Below are 22,438 nucleotides of genomic sequence, written 5' to 3' on the forward strand. Positions count from 1 at the left end.
CATATTGTATTTTCCAATACAGCAACTGTCTTTGATTGACCAAGGCAAACTTGTGCAAATATGCATGAACTTCAACCTTGCCTGTGGGTTCACAATACGTTTAACAATGGGAAAACCAGGATCATTAGGAGACAAACATTTCCAATTTCAGGTCCTGTGAACCCATGTATGCAACTTCTGAGCACAAGAAGATATTTTCAAACATTTATTAAACCAAAGTTGGAAGGGTTTGAACTCCAGGTGTACTTTTAAACACTATACTCAGGCAATTTAAATATTTTTCTTTGCTTATTTTCATACAGCCAACCTCCTGGAATCCAAAATTTACATTTATTTAGTGCCCAAATCTTATTCAGAAGCAGCACATGAAAACGATTTATTACATTGGTTTGGAATTAAATTTAACGTATTCAAAGAAGACCTCCAATTTTCTATGTGGCAGATTGTTCTATAATTAACCAAAGCTTGTGTTAGTTGATAATATCAAATTAATATACAGTGATCATACCACGTACTAATAAAAATACAGCACAGTTCATAATGTCCTAAATACATCCATGTTAACATTTAATATTTATGAAGTAAGTCATATATATGCAGCAAATATTCATTACACAAGAGATATATAACTTATCCCCAAAAAGCTTACAATCCAATTCAGAAAGACAAATATAATCTAATTCAGATAAAACAGGATAGCAATTCTACCACAGTAAGATGAGGGGACAAGGTCAGCATAAAAATCAGTTTTGGAAGGCTACGGGAAAGAAGTGGGCTAGTGTAATATTCTGTGGAACTCAGTGGATATACTGACCAATTCCCAATGGATCAGTGGTCATTGAAAGAGTTGTGTATAACAAATATAACTAAATAGAAGTGGAGTATTTATATTGTATATACTCATCTCTACATTTGTGTCTATCTAATGCTTTATAGTCAAATTTTCTGAGTGAAATCCTGGCCCATTAAAGTCACTGGGCGTTTTACCACTGAATTTTGTGGAGCCAGGATTTCACTCTCCCTATGTGGAAAGTTAATACAAAATAATATTTAAACTAAAACCTAAATAATAGATTCAGATCTATTCTCTTGTCATATGACATAACCAGAAACATTGCCACAAACATAAAGCATGCACAGGAGGAACAGTGTAAGATGTGATTGGAAGGGGTGAACTGATAGTTCTGTATTCACAGTTACATTCTAAGGTGCATATACAGTACAGAATACTATGCACTATACTTGTTTTTATCACTGGCTTTCGAAACATTTAAAGCAGGCATATCTATTAAGATGCTAAAAAGAGTACCATTAACAAAGGGCAGTGAGAGGCAATAGTACAACAAAGCTACTGAAATTTGTTTACTATAAGTTAAAGTGGTGAATCATCTAGTAGTATCAGATGGAAGCACCTAGCACCAGAGATGATCAGTTTCAACTCGGAGAGTATTGGCTTGTACAGATCTCAGAGTTCAAAGGATTTTGCTTTCCCAATAGGTGTTGCCATCTGAGATTTGATACCTCCAAGTGGGAAAGCTAACACATCACTGCTACCTATAAATATGTCCTGGCTGATTATTGTGGATTATTGTTCCACTAGAAGTAGAAGTATCACAACAGCTCCATTGCAAGAAAAAATGGTAAGTGAAAAATTTACTCACAGAATCCTCAAAAGTTATATTTCTAGCAGTGACATCAATTGATCAGCTAGTTTTGTATTGTACAAGCACTTTGATAAAAATGACATTTTGTCACCACATTACTCTATGAATGGCATTAAAATATGGATGTCCTAGAATGGAGAACAACAACATAGCTACTTTGAATATGAGGTCATATAGCTGGGTCAGTTATTGGCATTTTAGTTCATTTGCAATTGATATTGCAAATGTGCTTAAAATGTGAATTCCTTCCCCTGGTCTTGTCACCCTTTATGGGAAAACTGAAGTAAAAATGGTAATCCCTAAATGAACAGTATTCATAGTATTATTTGATCATTGTTATTAGGAAGTGCATGGGTATTTTGGCACTCATTGCATCCAATCTGCCAGAGAATTTGAGAGCCTTAAGTTAATGGCTAGCTCTATAATTTCATATTCAAATTCTGTAGCATCAGATATTGCACACATCTGGCTGAATTATAAGAAAAATAGGGCCAATTGTCTTTGTAACTATTCATAACCTAAAATCAAACACCCACAAAAGCAAGAAATATTTCCTCACGTAGTAATGGGCAGATCAGTGTAGACTGTTTCCTGGAATACAAGAATCTGCACAACCACATTAATCAGCATAAAAGTTAAGGTGTTTTTAAGGCAGTATGCAAATGTTAAATATTTTTATTTTGCATCCACAATGCTATATAAAAAGAGTGGGAGGGGATTAGAATTTCCTTTTGTTCAGAAGAAAACAATTGCACAAGTGAAAGAGAACAGCCATCTGGTCTCCAAATACACTCTCCCAGCTCTCTTCCTACTTCCCCGGTGAAATCTTGGTCCCATGGAAGACAAGGAGAGCTTTGTCATTCACTTCAATGGAACTAAGATTTCACCCTGGTTTATTTCTTTCCTTCTTCTATTCACTGGTTCTACCTTCTAGGGCATCAGGTTCTTGCTGATAATTGTCATGTTGTGATGCAGGCGGGAGCAAGCAGCACAGAGGCTCATGTGCTCACAGAGAAGTACTTTATTAGAAACTACTGGAAAGTAACAGAGAGTCAACAATGCTTTCAGGTATACTGAATCTCACAACACTAGCTCTAAGTGCTTTCAGCAAATCTCCCCTATTTCACCTTCAGCAATATAGTCATACTGAAAGTCCAACAAGACCTAACTTTAACAGGAAGACAGGGTAGAGTAGCTGAACCTCCAAATCAGCCAAGTGAATTATTTTGTCTTGTATTACTAGAAAGTCAGCTTAATATATGTGCATCTCTCTTCTCTTTGACTTTAGGCTTGCCCTTTTTCTTCACATTGACCTTATGACATTTGGCCTCTCTCCTCTTTTTGATTTTAGGTTTTACCTTTTCCCTTTCAGCTCTAATCTGTGCCTTATTTTTTTTTTTTGGGTCTTCCTTTACCTTTGCTTCCTCTAGGTGAAGGAATGATTCATAATTCCTAGTTTATTTACCAGCGTGAGCAGGCAGAGCATCCTCTTCCATCAGGTCCATCATAAGATTTGTCAGCGGAAACTCTAAAGCTCTCCTGATGGCCTGGCCCAGGCACCATATGAGCCAGGGTTTTTTTGAAAAAGGAAGCTCATGGGTATTGACTTTTATTACAGCAGTCTGCAAGCTCTCCAGTGAGGTGAACTTATTTAAACCCCCAAAAGGACCAAAATATTTGGTGGGAGACTTCAATTTTCTCACCCAATGAGCTGACTTCTCAACTTTTCTCTGCTACAAATTCCATGTTCTCTGACGCTTTCAGATCCAGTTTTTGAATCGATGTGTATTTATCTGCTGATCAGGGCTGGATTACCCAATAGGCAGACTAAGCACGTGCTTAGGGTACCAGCAAAGCAGGGGGCACCAAAAAAATGAGATTTTTTTGGAAAAAATGTGATATTTGATATTTCAAAAAAAGCATCAAAGTAGTCATCATACTTATCCAAGAAAATATGTGATGAACTCATTGGTCTAATGAGTGACGAAGTTCGTTCAGCTATTGTGGATGAAATAAGTACTGCTGGGTACTTCAGTTTATCTATCGACTCTCCACCTGATCTTTCACATATTGATCAATTGAGTATTGTACTAAGATATGTGTCTCCCACAGATGGAAAACCAGTTGAACGATTTATAACATTCCTCAATTTGAAAAGCCACATGAAGAAATGACAAATCAAGTACCGCATTATCTGTGCCAAATTTGCAAAACAGATTTCTCAAAGTGCAGAGGACAATCTTATGACAACGCTGCCAGCATGTCAGGGCATTATCAAGGAATGAAGAAGAAGCTTTTAGAACAGAACAAATATGCCATTTTCATACCATGTGCCGCACACTCTCTCAATCTTGTTGGCCACAGTGCTGTTGATTGTTGTACGGTGGCAGTAAGTTTTTTCTCAACAGTCCAGTTTCTTTATAGGTTTTTCTCTGCCTCAACCGATGGGCAGTTCTTAAAACATATTTGGGCAATGATCGTGTGTTGAAATCTCTTTCTAATATTTGCTGGGAGGCACATGCAGTGGCAACAAGTGCAATTCTGGAATCCTACTCAAAGATTGTGGATGCATAAGAAAGTATAGCTGAAGACCAATCACAAAAGGAAAAACTATACAAGAAAACATTGCAAACAAGATGCAAGAACTAGAGTTTGTATTCATGTTGACCATGTGGAATGAAATTTTACAACACTTTTACCACACAAGTCAAGCTCTCCAAGAAAAAGAATTGGATTTGAAAACATGTGCAGACCTCTATCAATCATTAGCAGACCACTTACACACTTTGAGGAATGATTTCGAAAGATTTGAAGACATATCAAAAGATATCTTGCCTGATATTAACTACAAAGAAGCCCAGTCCCACAAGCAAATCAGGAAAAAAACAAGCAAATGATAGCAGTGTAACAGAAACAGCATTGAATCCTAGAGACAAATTTCGCATATCTACTTACTACACTATAATTGACACACTTGAAGCTCATATGAAGAGGAGACGTGAAGTGTACAAAGTAGTATCAAGTAGATTTTGTTTTCTAAATGGTATGGACTTCTCTGGCTAACAATATTCACAAGGTTCCCAAAGCTAGTTGACTTGAACATGAATCTCTGTGGAGAAGTACAGCAGTTCCACTGTAATATGCGCGCAAAGTTTAATGAAACAGGAAAAATGAAATTCAGTCACATTGATCTTCATGACACAATATTGAAAGACAGAATACAACGTGTATTGCCAAATGTAGAGATCGCACTACATATTTTTCTAACATTGATGATTACTAACTGCTCCGCAGAATGCTCTTTTTCTCAGCTGAAAAGAATAAAAAACCCTCAGAGAACAACAATGTGTCCGGACAGACTTGATTCACTTTCCCTATTGTGTATGGAAGCGGACATGCTTCGTTGAGTCAGTATAATGAACTTATCCAGAATTTTGCAGTCAGAAAATCTAGAAAGAAGCTATTTTAATTTCTGCATACATGTAAGTTTTGTCATTTCGAAAAATAAAATGTTATTTTACAACATAGTATTGTTTTTATTTTGAATTACATATGGGGGGCAGCATAATCTTTTCAGTGCTTAGGGCCTCTAAAGGTCTTAATCCGGCCCTGCTGCTCATCTGTTATATTTGCTGTTGAATCTGCTATTGAGCTGATTACAAGTTTCCATAAACTTCTCCTTGCGACCGTCGGGTGGCAAGATGTGGTACTTCTTTCTAAGCACTGTCTCACTCACATATTAGTAGTCCCATTAGTAGTTTCTATTGCTGTGGCCATCACCTCTTACTCTGGGTCTTTTTTACCACCTTCATCTCCTTCTGCATTGAAATCTGCATGATGCCTTTTAGCGTCCACTTCATGACATTTATAGCATTTCTGTTTTTCAAGCTAGGTACATTTTCCACGAGTACTGGGATTTCCTGCCACATCTTCAAACACTTAGTTTTCTCTTCTTTGTTACTTATTTCCACACACTTTTTGAACTGATCAGGTTTTTTTCTTTGTGTTTCTCAGTAAGCTTTTCTACTGCACCTCACTACTCTTAAATGTGCATCTTCATATCCTGCCTTCAGTATTTTATAGACGTTCCTCAAGCTTCTGTGTTCATAAAGTCACAGATTTTAAGGCCACAAGGGGCCACCAGATTATCTAGTCTGACCTGCTGTGTATCACAGACCTGCCCTCGCACACTAAACCCAACAACCAAAATTAGACCAAAGTATCAACAGCCCACAAGCTATTTAGACAATGTGCCACAAGCAGAGAATGGGAGGGACTGAGGTACACCAGTGCTAATAATTGTCATAATTATTCCTTCCACAATGGCAGGGAAATTATTAAGATATACCAGGCAATCCTGGCAAGTGACCCATACACTGCAGAGGAAGGTGTAAACCCCCACCAAATTCCCAGCCAATCTGACCAGAGGGAGATTCCTTCCCAACCCCACATGTGATGATCATTTACACCCTGAACAAAAACCAGCCAGCCAAGCACCAGAAAGAGAGAGAATGCTCAGAGCCCTGATCTACTCCATCCTCTGTCCCATTTCCAGCTGTGGTCATCCCAGATGCTTCAGAGGAAGGAGATCTGGGAAAAGAAAAAGACACTAGTGGGGCGGGATGGAAGGATCCATTCCTGATCCCTGCAGATGAATATGAGCTTTTCGGAACATAATACAAACTGGAAGTGAGTCCCGTCCGTGGCTGCTGAGTCCTGTTCCCTGTCATCACATAATTAGAACTTGTACACTTTTCAAAAATTTGACCAAAAAACAACTTTTTTAATTAAATCAATCACCAAACCTGACTTAATGTTAAAAGTGTTTTCACTTTTTCATACACATCATTCTGATGAGGAGTTAGACCTGAGGTCATGAGTATGATGTTCACCTCATGATGTATATGTGGGAATTTACTTTTAGGGTGCATGCAGCATGACACTGCTCAGAATGAGGCCCAAATGGAATAAACCAATGACTTCATCAGCAATGTGAGAACTTTTTGGAGGAATAATGGGAAATATGAACTCCACTATGCTGGTTTTGAGGTGGGGAGGGTAGTCTTTGGTTCTTTTACAAATGTAACCCTTCTGCCCGTCAGAGTTGGCAGCAACAAGGGCCGGGTTCAATATCTAGGGGTTCCATTCCAATAACACAATGCAAACCGGCTCGAGCCCCCACCCAGTGACCTGGGACAAATATATACCACCCCCGCTGGGCGCCTCCAAGAGGCAATACCTCCCCTCTCACAAGCACAGAGTCTGAGTGTAGCAAAAGTCTTTTAATAACAGAGAAACAATGTGGCATTATGTTGGGGAAACACCACCAACCGGATTCATAACACAACCCATGAGCAAAAACAACCCCACCCCGGGCAAATTGGGGCATGCCCTTTTCCCTTTGGTTCTTGAGTCCAGCAACCCCAAATCACCCAAAGTCCCAAAAGTCCAATGCCCCAAAAGTCTCTGTCCCTGGTCAGGGCAGCACCAGAGTTCGAAAGTTTATCGGCGGAGCTTTACCTCCCAACCTGGGTGGAAATGGGACGGGGGTAAGAGGCACCTTACGTGATCTGAAGCTGACCGCCCCATAGCTCCATAGCGGCGCTCCGCTCCGCTCCACCAGCCGCCCCACGAACTCCTTCGCTCAGCTGCGCTCCGCTCCGCCAGCCGCCCCACGAACTCCTTCGCTCAGCTGCGCTGCGCTCCGCTCCGCCAGCCGCCCCACGAACTCCTTCGCTCAGCTGCGCTCCGCTCCGCCAGCCGCCCCACGAACTCCTTCGCTCAGCTGCGCTCCGCTCCACCAGCCGCCCCACGAACTCCTTCGCTCAGCTCCATGGCCCACAAGCAGCTCCTGCCATCCACACACTGCTCCGCGTCGAACCGCTTCACCAGCTGTCCCGCAAACTGCTCCACAATATATCTTCAGGCTCCCCCACTACTTAACACAACACTCAGTGATTTCAGCTTATAGTAGGGGAGCCCCAGTGCTGGTGCACTGTCAGCCCAAAGTGAGCTCAGCAGCCTATAACTAGACTTCTAATGAAATCAAAATTAGCTCTGATATTCCACAGTGGAGAGAGAAGGAAGTGCAATCAGCATGTAAGGCCCTCACCAAGGGGCCCATGCCACCCAGTATTAATACTTGTCCCCAGCCTCTCTCCATTCACACAGTTTTGGAACCCATGACCCTTGCCTAGCGAGTGCTACTTAGATGATGGTGAATCCCTCCATCGTAACAAAAGGCCACGTACAGTTCCAAGCACAGTTCCCATAATCAGGGTAATAACAATTTATTCTTCCTGCCCCAATAACAGAGACACTGGGGATCCCACAGCAGCCAAAGTGACCATTTGGGCAGCTATGGTCTCATTCTAGGCGTGGTGGGTGTGCCTATGCAAATGAGATCGGCCCCTGAAGTTCTTTTCCACAACTTGCCACACCTCACCACCAGATGTCAGGGTGGAGCTCATCCTGACACTGCTTACATCCTCCCCCCAGCCGAGACTTTGTCGTCCCGACAAATCACACTCCCTTTATACCAACTCATTGGTTTCCTCCAAAGGGCCTCAGGAAGCCCACTTTAGCTTCCACAAGCCTGTGTGCTAAATGTATTGGCTCCTCACTAGTCACCCCAGGTGCATCATAAGTTAACCGTTTCACTGGTCTTATCACCCTGTCTCGTCTATTGAGAATCTCTGTTGCCGAAGTAAGGGGAACATCCTCTTGAGTGACGGATGGAGAGGCTTCCCTGGAGGGTCCCTCGGCTACTGGCGTAGGCCCCTGCACTCCTAGTTCTAACGCTGGAGGGTCCAAGGTGCCCAGGACATCCTCTACCTGTCTGTCCCCATTGTCCAATAACCTGTGTGTGTCATCACAGGGGGGTCTCATCAGCAGCACCGGGGTATCAGAAAGGGGCCTAAATAGTTCCGCCATTGGGTTTAGGGCGGAAGAGGGAAAACTCTCGTTTGGTTCAGCTGATCGAGACTGAAATCTTGTCTCCATCCCTGGATACACCAGGGTTGTGTCTTCCTCCTCAGACTCACTCTCAGATGTGCAGAATAGGGGTAAGTTAGCTGCAGGGGGCCCACTGTCTGTGTTGGATGGCGGCTTTGGTCTAGCACCTCTGTTCTGCCCGGCGGCCCTGCCGTGGCCCATCTCACAAGGGGTGCTTACCAATTCCCCCACAGGGAGCAAAAGGTTTCTATGCACCGTCTTTATTTGCCCTGGACCGTCTTCAGGTTTGATCTTGTAGACCGGCAGATCTCCCAGCTTTTCCATCACCAGGTAAGGTATTGCCTTCCATCTGTCAGCTATCTTGTGTTTGCCAGCAATACCCAAATTTCGCAGCAGGACTCTGTCCCCCGGCTGGAGCTCCTGCGAACGCACTCTAGCATCATATCGATGTTTGTTGCGGTCTGCGTTCTTCCGAGCCGCAGCGGTAGCTAAGCGATAAGCATCCCGCAGCTTTTCTCTTAGTCGGGATACATATTGCTGATGAGTTTCATAGCTATCTCCATCCTCTGATACACCAAAGCACAAGTCTATGGGTAATCTTGGTTCTCGCCCAAACATCAAGAGATATGGGGTGACTCCCGTAGCATCGTTCTTTGTGGCATTGTAGGCATGCACCAGAAATGCGACATGCTGGCTCCAGGTTGCCTTCTGCTCTGGTCGCAAAGTTCCCAACATATCTAATAGGGTTCGATTGAACCTCTCTGGCTGAGGATCACCTTGGGGGTGATAAGGCGTTGTCCTAGACTTTTTAATTCCTGCTATCTTCAGCACCTCCTTCAGAAGGTGACTCTCAAAATCCCGCCCCTGATCAGAGTGTATCCGAGCCGGGAATCCATAGACTGAGAAATATTTGTCCCACAATACTCGAGCAACGGTGGTGGCCCTCTGATCATGTGTGGGATATGCTTGTGCATACCGTGTAAAATGGTCAGTCACTACTAGAATGTTTCCAACATTCCTCTTGTCTACCTCTACAGACAAGAAATCAATGCATACCAACTCCAAAGGTTTGTTGCTGGTGATGTTCTTGAGATATGCAGCCCTCGTGGGCAGAGTTTTCCTTTGAACACATCGAGCGCAAGTCTCACATTTCCTGCGAACATCTTCAGCCATTCGGGGCCAATAGAACCTACTACGAATAAGTTCCAGGGTCCTCTCCATCCCTAAATGCCCAAAGTCATCATGCAGGGCCCTCATGGCCAGGGCTCTGTACTTTTTTGGCAGTACTAGTTGTGCTCGTTGTTTTTGTAAAGGGTCAGTGGTCATTCGGTGTAGCACTCCCTGAATCAGTTTTAGTTTGGTCCATTCTCTCAATAGTAGTTTACCCTCCGGGTTAGGTGGGACAACCGCAGTTGGGCTTCGCCCCTCCCTTTTGGCAAGTAGTGTATCACGAATGTCAATATCTTGCCGCTGGGCTTCTTGCCAGTCAGCCGCATTGAGCATGGGCAAAGGAGATTGGTCTAATGCAATATAGTTCACCGAAGCAGAAGGCATGCATTCAGGGGGCAGGCCCAAAGCTTCTGCAACACATCCCTGAAAGTCTTCACGGGCCTCTGGCTCTCGGCGACTCACACTGCAAATAGCTCTCACTCCATCTGTGGGTATCACAGCAACTTCTGGAGCCTGCGGACGCCTGGACAATGCATCTGCATCTACATTGCTCCTCCCTGATCGGTACTGAATGCTGAACTCATAGCTAGCCAAGGCGGCCACCCATCTCTGCCCTGTAGCATCCAGCTTAGCACTTGTTAACACATAAGTCAGTGGATTGTTATCTGTCCACACCTGGAACTGAGCACCATACAAGTAGTCTCGAAATTTCTCAGTGATGGCCCATTTCAAGGCCAAAAACTCCAGCTTGTGGGTGGGATAGCGAGTTTCACTATCAGACAATCCTCGGCTGGCAAAGGCTACAGGTTTACATTTGCCTTCCACTTCCTGGTACAGGACTGCTCCCAGACCCTCCAAACTGGCATCAGTATGCAGGATAAATGGTTTGCTTGGGTCAGCAAAAACTAGGACTGGAGCATGAGTTAGGCAAGTAATGATTTCTTGAAAAGCCCTTTCACATCTCTCATCCCACCGTGGCCCAAATGGTGCAAAGGGGCCATTGTGTCTCTGCACAGGAGGCTTTGGGGACCTCCCCTTATTCTTGGACTTAGATTTGTTCTTGCTGAACTGATGTCCCCTGGTAAGATCATTCAGAGGCTTTACAATCGTAGCATAGTTTTTCACAAATCTGCGGTAGTAGCCACTAAATCCAAGGAAGGTCTTGAGTTCTCTGTAGTTACTTGGACGTGGCCATGTAGTGAGTGCTTCTATTTTATCAGGATCAGTACTCACACCTTCTTGGGACACAATGTGACCCACATACTTCACTGAGGTTCTGCAGAACTGGCATTTGTCAATTGAAAGCTTCAGACCATAATCCTCCAACCTATCAAGCACTTTAAGAAGTCTTTCTTCATGCTCCTCTAAGGTTCTTCCAAACACAATCAGGTCATCCAAATAAACTAACACTTGCAGTAAATTCATGTCTCCCACAACTTTCTCCATGAGACGTTGAAAGGTGGCAGGTGCTCCAGAAATCCCTTGGGGCATGCGTTCGAACTGATAAAACCCTAATGGGCAGATGAAGGCTGTCTTCTCCTTATCTTCTTCTCCCAGAGGGATCTGGTAGTATCCACTTCGAAGATCCAACACAGAGAACCACTGGCTTCCCAGCAAACAGTCTAAGGCGTCTTGCACTCGAGGCATAGTGTACTGGTCGACCACCGTACGGCTGTTTAGGGTGCGGTAGTCAATACACATCCGGATTTTCCCATTCTTTTTGCGGACTACCACAATGGGTGAGGCGTATGGGCTGCGGGACTCTGTAATGATGCCATTCGCAGCCAGCTCCTGAAGATGATGTCGCACATCTTCCATCTCAGAGAGAGCAATCTTCCTAGATCTCTCCCTGAAAGGTCGAGAGTCATGTAGTCTGATATTGTGCTCTACTCCTTTTGCACATCCCACATCCCACTCATGCAGTGAGAACACCTTGGATCTTTCACAAAGTTTCTTCCTCAGGCGATCTTTCCAGTCCTCGGACACTGGTGAATCTCCAAAGTCAAACTTTGCTGGGTCTATTGCCGGAACTGGAGTTTCATACTGGGGTTTTACAATCGACTCAGGCTCAAAGAGGTCTGCTATCTTTTGTCCTTGCTTCACAAAAATATCACGACTCGTTTCATTAGCAATCAGTATAGTCACCCTTTCCTGGGCTTCAGCAGGTAGGGTTATGACTCCACTGGGGACCAGCACTCCTTCAGGGAGCTCTTCTCCCATCGGCTGCTCTATCATTGCTAACGTCCCTCTACTGCCTTTCAGACAGGTACTCATGACAAGCACTTCTTGCTCCGTCCTTGCAGGCACTACTAAGGGGGTTGTGCCCGCGTACTTCAGTGCCCCAAGCGGTAGCTCAGATGTGTCCCTTTTAGCGCTCTCAATTTTCCTATAGGCTTCAGCACAAAGCGTATGGATCATCAGGGTATTCAGGTACTGGTCCCCAGCCCGCCTTCTGCAGTAATCCGCGAGTACCTTGAAGAGACTGGAGTTGGTCCCTATCAGCACAGACACATCAGAAGTCCCTTTAGGGTCAGGGCATATTAAGGCAGCTGTGTCTACCTCTTCTCTTACCCCAGCAACCTCCTCTGGGAATTCCAGGTGCACTATGACATACCCTTGATAGGGGTATTCATCCATGCTGAGGCCACATAGGCCAAGGCCAGTCAGTGGCTGTATAGGCAGGTGCCTAAGCATCTGTTGGTAGAATGACTGAAATATAATAGTCACTTGAGATCCAGTGTCAAGCACTGCTTTACACTCCACCCCTTCAATCCTCACCATGACCTCTGCTCGAGGCCCTATCAGTCCTGCAGGGATCCCAGCTGGACAGTCTTTTCTGGGGGAATCTTCAAATCCTGCAGACCTGGGGGGTCTCCGTCCCCAGACCCTCTGGCAGCTACCGGATCTCTCCCAACTGATCCTCAGCTTTCCATACACTAAGGAGGGGTTTTCTTCATTATGGCACTTGGCAGCACTGTGTCCATCCTGACCACATCGGTAGCAGAAGAATTGACCTTTCCCCCTTCGCCTGGGGGGGATGGTGGCTCTAAGTGCGGGCTTCTCAATCGCCACAGTTTGAGGCTTCTTATTCCTAGAAGTCTTAACTCGGTCAACGGTACTTTGCAGCTCAGCTATCCGTTCCGTCAGGACCTGCATTTGTTGGGCAAGTTCCTCTCTGGTGCTCACCATCAGTACACTGGCCATTTGCAGTGGTGTTGTGCTGGCTGGCTCCGATGTTTGGGCTTCCCAAAACTCACTGGCAGCCTGCCTTTCTTCCTCCTCTCGGACCTCTTTTATCAGCTGGGAGTAACTTGGGGGATGTTCCCGTCGTTCTCTTAGCCGGAGATGAAGTAGAATCGGGTTCTGATACTGAGTTCCTCTTACAATTTGAGCCAGTCTGGTCTGATCCATCTGCTCAGCAGTCACTGCTCCCCTCATGACAGCTCTCTGAAGCAGTCTCTCCAGTCTCTGTATGTAGGCTGAAGCCTTCTCGCCCTTTTGTTGTCGGGAATTAAGGAACTTACAGTAGCTGTCTTCAGGGCCCTCTACGCTCCCAAAGTTGTGTTCAAGGGCCTCTAGGCAGTCCTTCACACTGACCCCAGGGTCAATGAGCTTCAGGGTGCGAATCACATCTAATGCTGGGCCGCCAAGGCTCTCTATAAGGCATCTTCGCTTTTCTGCATCTGGTACGGCCCACTCTTGCAGCATTTCAGTGGTATGCTCTAACCAGGGTTCAAACTCCTCCTCCCCAGCAAAAAATCTTAACTTACGACAAGAGTCTGACTCAGCATGGGGCAGCACAACCTTTTCCAATATTTGCCCCAGAGCTTTTGTCCAATCATCAGCCGAGGCTGCAGCCTCCGAGCTGGAAGCTGCTGAGCCAGGGCCCAACAAACCTGACATATTAGCCATTATACAAACAGTAATTTCCTCAAAATATAAGCACAAACAAAAAAAAATATAAATTGTTTCGCAATGTAGTGGATCACTCAACAGGTGCTTGCGAGGGGTACTGACCCAGACGATCCCGGACGAGCCCCCAAAAATGTAACCCTTCTGCCCGTCAGAGTTGGCAGCAACAAGGGCCGGGTTCAATATCTAGGGGTTCCATTCCAATAACACAATGCAAACCGGCTCGAGCCCCCACCCAGTGACCTGGGACAAATATATACCACCCCCGCTGGGCGCCTCCAAGAGGCAATACTTCCCCCCTCGCAAGCACATAGTCTGAGTGTAGCAAAAGTCTTTTAATAACAGAGAGAAACAATGTGGCATTATGTTGGGGAAACACCACCAACAGGATTCATAACACAACCCATGAGCAAAAACAACCCCACCCCGGGCAAATTGGGGCATGCCCTTTTCCCTTTGGTTCTTGAGTCCAGCAACCCCAAATCACCCAAAGTCCCAAAAGTCCAATGCCCCAAAAGTCTCTGTCCCTGGTCAGGGCAGCACCAGAGTTCGAAAGTTTATCGGCGGAGCTTTACCTCCCAACCTGGGTGGAAATGGGACGGGGGTAAGAGGCACCTTACGTGATCTGAAGCTGACCGCCCCATAGCTCCATAGCGGCGCTCCGCTCCGCTCCACCAGCCGCCCCACGAACTCCTTCGCTCAGCTGCGCTCCGCTCCGCCAGCCGCCCCACGAACTCCTTCGCTCAGCTGCACTGCGCTCCGCTCCGCTCCGCCAGCCGCCCCACGAACTCCTTCGCTCAGCTGCGCTCCGCTCCGCCAGCCGCCCCACGAACTCCTTCGCTCAGCTGCGCTCCGCTCCACCAGCCGCCCCACGAACTCCTTCGCTCAGCTCCATGGCCCACAAGCAGCTCCTGCCATCCACACACTGCTCCGCGTCGAACCGCTTCACCAGCTGTCCCGCAAACTGCTCCACAATATATCTTCGGGCTCCCCCACTACTTAACACAACACTCAGTGATTTCAGCTTATAGTAGGGGAGCCCCAGTGCTGGTGCACTGTCAGCCCAAAGTGAGCTCAGCAGCCTATAACTAGACTTCTAATGAAATCAAAATTAGCTCTGATATTCCACAGTGGAGAGAGAAGGAAGTGCAATCAGCATGTAAGGCCCTCACCAAGGGGCCCATGCCACCCAATATTAATACTTGTCCCCAGCCTCTCTCCATTCACACAGTTTTGGAACCCATGACCCTTGCCTAGCGAGTGCTACTTAGATGATGGTGAATCCCTCCATCGTAACAAAAGGCCACGTACAGTTCCAAGCACAGTTCCCATAATCAGGGTAATAACAATTTATTCTTCCTGCCCCAATAACAGAGACACTGGGGATCCCACAGCAGCCAAAGTGACCATTTGGGCAGCTATGGTCTCATTCTAGGCGTGGTGGGTGTGCCTATGCAAATGAGATCGGCCCCTGAAGTTCTTTTCCACAACTTGCCACACCTCACCACCAGATGTCAGGGTGGAGCTCATCCTGACACTGCTTACACAAACACTGTTTTATTGTTCCCCCTCTAATTGCTCCTACAATAATGGCCTCCTTCCTTTGTGTTGTTGTGGGCTCATGGCCTCCTTGCTGAAGCTGCTGTGTTTTGGGCCTGCTGCCCAGTTTTTCAGCAAAGCCTCCTCTTCACTTTCCTCTCTGAAGAATGGAGTTTATTGTTCGCTGCCCTGCTTTTTTCTTTGTCTTTCCTGCTCCACAGCCCTTCTAAGAGCATTTAGCACTCTCGTTTTCCTCTTTCAGTTTTGTCCAGGCAGCACAGCCTGTTCTGGGGACATGCTCCCAAATTAGGAAAAGCCCTCCCTTTACTGCCGAGGAGTTTTATTTACTCTCTCCTCTTTTATTCTTTTCCTTGTGTGTCTGGAGGGGGAATCAAGCCAGTTCTGATGCTGTGGACCTTGTTTTTTTTTTCTCCTCAGACCTTGATTTCAATGATGTTAATTCTCATTGGAGCAAGTCAGGGGAGACTCAAGCTCCAGGTGGTGTTATGGTGCAGTCAGGAATAGACAGGCATGACTGTTTATAACAGAGGTATAGTAAATGCTTAATTAATGATAACCTGGAAGTGACAATGGAGAATCAACACTACATTCCAGGTATACTGAGATCTGCTGTATTAGCTTTTAAATACTCTCCATGACAGTAATTAGGGGTGAGAGCAAGAGTTTGGGGAAAACATTGGCAAGCCGAATTTGTGGCAATAGTTGTAGGGTTCTGGCTGGGGCAGAATATTAACCTCCAGTGCACCATAATCTTTTTACTCCTTCTGAATTTTCAAAAAGAAAAGGAGTACTTGTGGCACCTTGGAGACTAACCAATTTATTTGAGCATAAGCTTTCGTGAGCTACAGCTCACTTCATCGGATGCATACTGTGGAAAGTATAGAAGATCTTTTTATACACACAAAGCATGAAAAAAATGGGTGTTTTCCACTACAAAAGGTTTTCTCTCCCCCCACCCCACTCTCCTGTTGGTAATAGCTTATCTAAAGTGATCACTCTCCTTACAATGTGTATGATAATCAAGGTGGGCCATTTCCAGCACAAATCCAGGATTTAACAAGAACATCGGGGGGGGAGGGGGGCGGGTAGGAAAAAACTGAATTTTGCAGCACCAAATGCATTGTAAAGTAATCATATAATACGTGCAAATGTTTATAAGCTATCTGTCTCAATTGATCCAAAGGGAAAATAATACTATATCCAATAAGTGCTGAAGTTTGGGGTTATGCAATCTAAGTTTCTGTAACAGCAATACCCTAGGTGTTTTGTTATTGTTGTTCTTGCTACTGAGACACAAAACTATGTTCTTATAAAACCTGGCTTGCAACCAGATTATTTTCAAATTGTAGAAATGTGCCCTGCTAGATCATTTCACATACAATTAGATGAGTAACAAAAAGTTTGATACGTAACCTGATGCATCACTGTGGAAAAGCATCTACCAGAGCAAAATATTAACAATAAAAGCACCATTTATAACATTTCAATTTTATTTTTTCTCCTCTATTTACTTTCTCCTCATGTTCTCTCTATGCTTTTTATTCTCCTTTCTTTTCCCACTGCACCCACATAGTTCCCAAGACTACAATGGTTGCAAAACCAGGCACCATCTGTAGAAAGGTGGTTAACCAGAATAAAAGAATTCAGGATGAAAGACAGATACCCAGGATAGTTAGGTGAAAACATGAAATACAATCACTGAAGACAATAGGCCATGATGCTCCAAATATAAATCCATAGGAAAGCAACAAGAAGTTCAATCTGAGGGTTCTGAGATTCCCAGTAGGAATCAAATTAACATACATATTTCTGTTAAGAAGATTTGGGATTGACCCCAGATAAAATCTGTAGACGCCACTAGATGTATGAAATATCTGCTAACATTTTAGAGCAAAAGCTAACAAAGAGGTGGCATAGGCTCTGAGGTGCATGATATATCCACCATGACTATTTCTATCATTGATACCTGATTAACGGCTAGATAACATGTCTACAATGAAGACAATTAGAGACCCAATTCTGCAATGGTTAACTTACTATTTACAAGCATAAAGGCAGCAAGCTCAGAAAGGCAGCACTAGGAAAGTAATTTTTTAAGGACTAAAGGCATGTTTATTTACAGAATTGGCCAGAGGTATCTGGCTACATACATACGATAGAAATAGGTGCAGTGAGGAGGGTGATAAATTCCATTCTATAGTTGACAGAGTCCAAATCAATGTATTTTTTTAAATGTTCAGGACACAGCACGCAGTATGCAGAGAACATTATAAAGTACAAACATCCTGCACAGCACATAACTTGTGTTCTACTTTCAGATTGATTTGCACTTAATAATTTTCATGCAGATCATCCAATGGAACTGGAGGCATCTAAATAATTCATTTAAATGAAATATGGCTTTTTACAAATCAGAGAAATTGCCAAATATAACTGACAGTCATTTTTTGGAGTTTTACAGCAGTGTGTCAGAGATAGCGGAGGACTGTCTTTCAGATGATCATGGTGTGTCTAGTCCACCCGAGAATGTGCAAATTATAGAAAATACTAACTAAAAGTTGTAAAAATACATAGAAATGTTGTCAACAATTGTTAGTGATTTTTTTCATTGAAATATGAATTTTTCAGGAAAAAATTGGCCATTCTGTGACCTGGTTGAAAAACACTGAACAATTTTCCCGAAAGTTATCCTCCCAAATAGCATAATTTGAAAACTTTCAATAATTTATTACCAATTTATCCAAGAATTCATAAATTTATTGAATTTAGATTTATGATGAGGATTATATCACATGGACACTACTCTCTTCATGCTGAAGTGTAAAGTATTAACTAAGCAAACCAGTAAATCAAAGCAATAGAAAAGCTCCTTTCCACCACTACCACTGCCCACTCACATATACTCATCCATACTCACACCACCTTTAGCAATATGCCCCAAACCTTCCCCAAAATCCAATTTTTCAATTTTCTGACCAAAGTTTCAGGGGTGCAGATAAGCACCAAAGAATTTGTGGAAAATTATTCAGAATCTCTGAACCTAATAAATTCAGCTGCAAATCTTCTGACTGTACGTCAGCATGTCTTAGGACCTTGGCCAGTAGTAAAAAGTGAACAAAAATGGAATAAAATCCTCAAGACTCCTATTGAATTAAATGGGAATTTTCCCTGAATAAAAGGCCAAGCTTTGGACAATTAAAAGAAGGTTAATTGAACTTTTCCTGCCTTCTTTATGGTTTGATTTTACTTAAAGAAAAAAAAAATTAGAGCAGAGCACAAAAGGTATTTGTGTGACCATAGATGCAGATGGGCACCTAATGGGATTTTCAGAAATGACTATGTGCCTAACTCCCATTGATTTAAATGTGAATTAGGCACCTACACACTGAAAATCCAACTTGTCTTCTTTACTCACTTAAATACCTTTGCCAACCCCTAGGTTGACTCTTTTTATTCAATCTTCTTTTGCCCATTCCTAGTAGATGTGGCAATTTATTATAAAAGGGATAATATAAATCACCATTTCTTCTAGTAATTTTGAAACTCATATATTATAGTCATCTCATATGGGAAGCAGTTCCCTTGCTTTGCACTGTAAAAGGCAATGACAATATGACTCATTCTGCATTTGTGAATTACATAACACACTAAGCATTCGGTTTTCACACTAAGACCTTTGTAGGTAATGAGACAGGAAAATCAGTGGTTACAAGCATTGTATTCCTAGAATGGTATAAAGAGAACATACCACTTTATGGTATGAGAAAAACAATAAAAATGAAAAGTATTTTAAAGTTGAGGCAGCGAATGGAACAAGTGAACTCAAACTTGTGGGTTTCTTTTTAAACACACTTGTTTACATTCTTCCCAGCTTCTCCTCCCGCCCTCCCCCCCCAAATATATTTGGTTGTCCCTGGTGTTATTACTAATGAGTTAATGAACTTTTCAACAGAAACTGCAATTTCAAAATTTCAAAGATTTTGTTTTACTTGTTCTAGTATTTGTTCTTTTCATTTGTCCTCATATTAATGGAGGAGCCCAACAAATGCATTTCCCATCTACTAGATACTCTTTGATCTGTTGGAACTGTAGTTATTTGATTGTCTGTTATCAGATTTTTTTTCCTTTGGAACGACTACCTTTGTATGTGCTAGAGCAGTGGCTCTCAACCATTCCAGACTACTGTACACCTTTCAAGAGTCTGATTTGTCTTGTGTACTCCCAAGTTTCATCTCACTTAAAAACTCAAAAGTGTCACAGTACACTATTAGTGAAAAATTGCTTATGTTCTAATTTGTATCATATAATTATAAAATAAATCAATTGGAATATAAATACTGTACTTATATTTCAGTGTATAGTATATAGAGCAAAATAAACAAATCATTGTCTATGAAATTTTAGTTCGTACTGACTTTGCTAGGGCTTTTTATCTATCCTGTTTTAAAACAAGGCAGATATCTAGATGAGCTGATGTACCCCCTTGGAAAGACCTCTGAGTACCCACAGGAGTACACGTGCCCTTGGTTGAGAACCACTGTGCTATAGGCAGGTGCCATTACCTAGTCATTGCTAATAAAACCCTTGCCCTGATATCATGAACACCTCCATTGCTGGGTTACATTTTAGTTTCCTGCTGCCTGTTATTAATAGCAGTTAAGAAAATCTCATATAGGCATTTTTTTAAAAAAAACTTTAATTTTGGCTCATATTTTTCACTTGCTCTTTGGGCTACCACTTATTCTCGGATCTAAGAGTTGCTCCTTTTTTTATGAAAGGCAATTGAACATTTTTAAATAAACATTTACACATACACTTTTGCAGGAATCAAAGGTGCTTGAAACCTCCCAGGATCAGGCCCTTATAGATTCATAGATACTAAGGTCAGAAGGGACCATTATGATCATCTAGTCCAACCTCCTGCACAACACAGGCCACAGAATCTCACCCACCCACTCCTGTGAAAAACCTCTCACCTATGTCTGAGCTACTGAAGTCCTCAAATCGTGGTTTAAAGACTTCAATGAGCAGAGAATCCTCCAGCCATTTGTTCTTGTGTCCACATTGGTACTGAGCTTAAATAATTCCTCTCCCTCTCCAGTATTTATCCCTCTGATATATTTATAGAGAGCAATGATATCTCCCCTCAACCTTCTTTTACTTAGGCTAAACAAGCCAAGCTCCTTGAGTCTCCTTTCATAAAACAGGTTTTCCATTCCTCGGATCATCCTAGTAGCCCTTCTCTGTATCTGTTCCAGTTTGAATTCATCCTTCTTAAACATAGGAGACCAGAACTGCACACAATATTCCAGGTGAGGTCTCACCAGTGCCTTGTATAACGGTACTAAAACCCCCTGATCTCTACTGGAAATACCTTGCCTGATGCATCCGAAGACCGCATTAGCTTTTTTCACGGCCATATCACATTGGCGGCTCATAGTCATCCTATGATCAACCGATACCCCAAGGTCCTTCTCCTCCTCCGTTACTTCTAACTGATGAATCCCCAGCTTATAACTAAAATTCTTGTTATTAATCCCTAAATGCATAACCTTACACTTCTCATTGTTAAATTTCATCCTATTACTATTATTCCAGTTTACAAGGTCATCCAAATCTTCCTGTATGATTAGCCGGTCCTTCTCTAAATTGGCAATACCTCCCAGCTTTGTATCATCTGCAAACTTTATTAGCACACTCCCACTTTTTGTTCCGAGGTCAGTAATAAAAAGATTAAATAAGATTGGTCCCAAAACTGATCCCTGAGGAACTCCACTGGTAACTCCCTCCAGCCTGACAGTTCACCTTTCAGTAGGACCCGCTGTAGTCTCCCTGGTAACCAATTCCTTATCCACCTTTCAATTTTCATATTGATCCCCATCTTTTCCAATTTAACTAATAATTCCCCATGTGGCACGGTATCAAACGCCTTACTGAAATCTAGGTAAATTAGATCCACTGCATTTCCTTTGTCTAAAAATTCTGTTACTTTCTCAAAGAAGGAGATCGGGTTGGTTTGGCACAATCTACCTTTTGTAAAACCATGTTGTATTTTGTCCCATTTACCATTGACCTCAATGTCCTTAACTACTTTCTCCTTCAAAATTTTTTCCAAGACCTTGCATACTACAGATGTCAAACTAACAGGCCTGTAGTTACCCGGATCACTTTTTTTCCCCTTTCTTAAAAATAGGAACTATGTTAGCAATTCTCCAATCATACGGTACAACCCTTGAGTTTACAGATTCATTAAAAATTCTTGCTAACGGGCTTGCAATTTCATGTGCCAATTCCTTTAATATTCTTGGATGAAGATTATCTGGGCCCCCCGATTTAGTCCCATTAAGCTGTTTGGGTTTCACTTCTACCTCAGATATGGTATATCTACCTCCATATCCTCATTCCCATTTGTCATGCTATCATTATCCCTAAGATCCTCTTTAGCCTTATTAAAGCCTGAGGCAAAGTATTTGTTTAGATATTGGGCCATGCCTAGATTATCCTTGACCTCCACTCCATCCTCAGTGTTTAGAGGTCCCACTTTGTCTTTCTTTGTTTTCTTATTTATATGGCTATAGTACCTTTTACTATTGGTTTTAATTCCCTTTGCAAGATCCAACTCTACATGACTTTTAGCCTGTCTCACTTTATCCCTACATGTTCTCACCTCAATGCGGTAGCTTTCCTTGCTGATCCCTCCCATCTTCCACTCCCTGTATGCTTTCTGCTTTTTCTTAATTACCTCTCTGTGATGCTTGCTCATCCAGCTTGGTCTACAACTCCTGCCTATGAATTTTTCCCCTTTCTTGGGATGCAGGCTTCTGATAGCTTCTGCAGCTTTGATTTAAAGTAATCCCAGGTCTCCTCTGCCTTTAGATCCATAAATTCTTTAGTCCAATCCACTTCCCTAACTGATTTCCTTAATTTTTGAAAGTCAGCCCTTTTGAAATCAAAAACCCTAGTTGCAGATTTATTTTTGTTAATCCTTCCATTCAGTTTGAACTGAATTAGCTCATGATCACTTGAACCAAGATTGTCCCCTACAACCATTTCTTCTATGTGGTCCTCACTACTCACCAAAACCAAATCTAAAATGGCATCCCCTCTAGTTGGTTCAGCAACTACTTGATGAAGGAATCCATCAGCTATCACATCTAGGAAAATCTGAGCCCTATAGT

At 43.1% G+C, this 22,438-nt stretch overlaps 1 long non-coding RNA gene across 2 annotated transcripts in view; it reads left to right on the top strand.

Moving 5' to 3' along the window:
- The window catches only part of LOC140916023 (uncharacterized), a 109,528-nt gene that overhangs the window by 54,927 nt on the left and 32,163 nt on the right, over nucleotides 1-22,438 (top strand). The window contains exons 3-4 of one of the 2 annotated variants that reach the window (XR_012160366.2): nucleotides 1,498-1,640; nucleotides 3,095-5,135. This is a non-coding gene — a long non-coding RNA (uncharacterized LOC140916023). Of the gene's footprint in view, nucleotides 1-1,497; nucleotides 1,641-3,094; nucleotides 5,136-22,438 lie in introns of those variants that run through there. The other variant, XR_012160367.2, reaches the window with a different exon arrangement.

The sequence above is a fragment of the Lepidochelys kempii genome, chromosome 8 (genome assembly GCF_965140285.1).
Source record: "Lepidochelys kempii isolate rLepKem1 chromosome 8, rLepKem1.hap1, whole genome shotgun sequence".
Classification (NCBI taxonomy): Eukaryota; Metazoa; Chordata; order Testudines; family Cheloniidae; genus Lepidochelys; species Lepidochelys kempii.